We start from the raw sequence: 3852 nt of genomic DNA on the forward strand, positions 1-3852 counted from the left end.
GAAATGATGACATCAGATCATTTACAGCAAAATGGTGGGATCTTGATAACATTATAAGGAGTGAAATAAGTAAATCAGAAAAAAACAAGAACTACATGATTCCATACATTGGTGGAACATAAAAATGAGACTAAGAGACATGGACAAGAGTGTGGTGGTTACCAAGGGTGGGGGGGGAGGGAGGACATGGGAGGGAGGGAGGGAGGGAGAGAGTTACGGGGAGGGGGAGGGGCACAGAGAACTAGATAGAGGGTGACGGAGGACAATCTGACTTTGGGCAAGGGGTTTGCAACATAATTTGATGACAAAATAACCTAGACATGTTTTCTTTGAATATATGTACCCTGATTTATTAATGTCATCCCATTACCATTAATAAAAATTTATTAAAAAAAAAAAAAGAAATGGGCTAAAGAACTGAATAGATACTTCTCCAAAGAGGACATACAGATGGCCAATAGGCATATGAAAAAATATTCAACATCACTAATCATCAGAGAAATGCAAATCAAAACCACAATGAGATACCACTTCACACCTATCAGAATGGCGATCATTAACAAAAAGCATAATAAGTGCTGGCAAGAATGTGGAGAAAAGGGAACCCTCCTTCACTGCTGGTGGGTATGCAGACTGTTGAAAACAGCATGGAGATTCTTCAAAAAAATTAAAAATGGATCTGCTGTTTGACCCAGCTATCCCACTTTTAGGAATATATCTTAAGAACACCAAATCACTGATTCAAAAGAATACATCCACACCAATATTTACTGCAACATTGTTTACAATAGCCAAGATCTGGAAACAGTCCAAGTGCCCATCAGTGGATGAGTAAATTAAAAAGCTGTTGTACATATACACAATGGAATACTACGTGGCTGTGAAAAAAAGGGAAACCTTACTTTTTGTGACAACATGGATGGATCTGGAGAGTATTATGCTAAGTGAAATAAGTCAGTCAGAGAAAGAAAAATATCATATGACCCCACTCATGAGAAATCTAACGAGCAATGTGAACTAAGGAACAGAATAGAGGCAGAGGTAGGGTGAAAAGGACCAGAGGGAAAGGGGAAGAGATGATAGAATCATAGAGGGGAATGGGATTAGTGAAATTATGTATACATAACACAGTGACAAAGAGAGCAGGACAGCAATTCCTTGAGGGAAGAGGGATGGCAGTGTGAGGGGCAAAGGGAGTACCAAGGGGAACACGGGGGTGTAGGGAGAGGGGAGATATATTTGATGGGACACTTGAATCTATGTAAACACAATAAATTTAAAAAAATTTATTGAAGACATGTTCTTTGCCAGAAGTTGAGGTAAGTGCTAGGGTGAAAAGTATAAATATGATAGCTCTTTTTCTTAAGTATAAGGCAGAATACAAATGGTCATATTAGACACAATGGACACATCTATTTTGTTGTTATAAGTGTTATTATAGCATTACTATAGATGTGTTCATTCAAATATTTGAGAGCTTGTGGTGCATCTGGCACTGCGTTCTGGGTGTTTTCTGGAAAATCAATAATTAAGAGGCAGTGCCTGCCTTCAAGGAGATTTTAGCTAATGGGGTCACTGGCACATAAACAGTTAAATATAATATAAAACATGTTATCCTGGTGGTATGTAGAAATTTCATCAGGAACATTAGGATGATGTGTCCCATTTATTTGTGGGGATGATGTTGAATTCTGTCCTGAAGAAGAGTTAAACTTTTGGGGGTGGAAACTTTTAAAAGAGAATGCCAGTGGCACAACATCAGTATTACTGGTGTATGAGGATGGAGAGGCAAATGAGGGCCAGGTTATGATCTTACATACCATGTAAAGGACTTCTGCTTGGGTAACTATTCTTTGCCCTTTGATATCCTCCCCTAAGATCCTGATTGTATGCTCTCAATATTTGGGCTTTGGATATCTTCTTATCTTGACTATTCTATATGTTTACTTTTCTTGGCCTTGGTTGGTCTTCTTGGTCTTTGTATCTGGACTGTCTGAAGTTTGATACATTCTGTTTCTTTTCTGCTCGGAGTTCTTGTATCTAGGCTGGACTTCTTGGAATTTCCAGTAAGTTAGAGAGTTACATATATGGCAACTAGAAGAATTCTTTCCTGGGAACTGTGTTGTTTTACTATGAAAAGTTTCAGCTAGATCACACAATGTTCACTTTTTGCTTCAAATTCTGTTCTTATTGAAGTAATATTCTTGCCTCTAATTAAGCAGATTTTTTTCTTTAGTGTGATAGACATACAAAATCATCTCTGGTAATAGCTGAACAAATATGATGGTCCAACATTCGTATGACAACAGAATTTTGATGTTCAATTTCTTTTGCCCTGTACTTTATGATTAGAATATTCACAATCTTTCTCCTTTTCTAGATTCCTTGCCACTCACTTTTTTCTAATTTTCCACTTTTGCCTTCTAGAATTTCTCTTGTAAGTTCTGTTTGTTTGTTTATTTATTTATTTGTTTGTTTTCTTTTCCAAGTGAGAGGAGGGAGATAGACATACTCCTGCATGTGCTCTGACTGGGATCCACCTGGCAATCCACATCTGGGGCTGATGCTTTGTCTATATTAGGCCATGCTCACAACCAAGCTATTTTTAATATTTTTGGCAGAGGCTCCATGGAGCCATATTCAGTGCCTGGGGCTGATGTGGTCAAACCAATTGAACCATGGCTGTGGGAAGGAAAAAGAGAAGGAGGGAGATAAAGGGAAGGTGGGGGATGGAGAAGCAGATGGTTGCTTCTCCTGTGTTCCCTGGTCGGGAATCAAACCCAGGACATACACATGCCAGATCAATGCTTTACTACTAAGCCAGGGCCAGTTATGTATGATATTATATCTGTTTTTTAAAGTATTCTAAAGTATTCTATAAGTTTTTGAAATTTATACCTAATTATCCTCTGTTGCTTTGTTTAAAAAATTGGGGCACTATTTGCAACAACATGGATGGAACTTGAGGACATTAAGCTAATTGAAATAAGTCAGAAAGAGAAAGACACATACTGTATGACCTCATCTGTATGTAGAGTCTAAAATAAAAAAGCCCAACAAACTCATAGATACAGAGAATGGATCAGTATGTTGCTAGAGGCTGGGGGTGGGGTGTGAGGCATGGTGGGATGGGTAGAAAGGGTCAATGTGGTTTAATGGTATAAAATTTTAGTTAAAAAATAAGTCCTGGGTATTTAATATACAACATGGTGACTATAGTTAATAATACTGTATTTTTTTTTCTTGAGAGAGATAGAGAAAGAGAAAGGGAGATTAGGAGCATCAACTCGTAGTTGCAGCGCTTTAGTTATTTATTGATTGCTTGTAATACATGCTTTGATGGGGGGGGGAAGTAACCCCTTGCTCAAGCCAGCAACCTTGAGTTCAAGCCAACAATCTTGAGCTTTAAGCCAGTGACCTTTGCACTCAAGCCAGTGACCATGGGATCATTTCAATGGTCTCATGCTCAAGCCAGTGACACAATGCTCAAGCTGGTGAGCCTGTGCTCAAGGTGGATGAACCTGCACTCACTGGTGGCACTGGGGTTTCAACCCTGGGTCCTCAGCATCCCAGGTTGATGCATTATGCACTGTGCCACCACTAGTTAGGTGTGAATTATATATTTGAAAGTTGCTAGGTTAGGTTAGTAGTAGATCTGAAAAGTTCTCAACACAAGAAAAAATTATAACGATGTGAGATGGTGGATATTAACTGTGCTCACTGTGGTGACCATTTCTCAATATATACATAACCTTATATATCAAATCATCATATTGTACACCTGAAACTAATATAGTGTTACATATTAATTAGTCTAAACACCCCCCCCTCCACCCAAACCAGGAGATGTAA

Source organism: Saccopteryx bilineata, chromosome 11, assembly GCF_036850765.1.
Source record: "Saccopteryx bilineata isolate mSacBil1 chromosome 11, mSacBil1_pri_phased_curated, whole genome shotgun sequence".
Taxonomy (NCBI): domain Eukaryota; kingdom Metazoa; phylum Chordata; class Mammalia; order Chiroptera; family Emballonuridae; genus Saccopteryx; species Saccopteryx bilineata.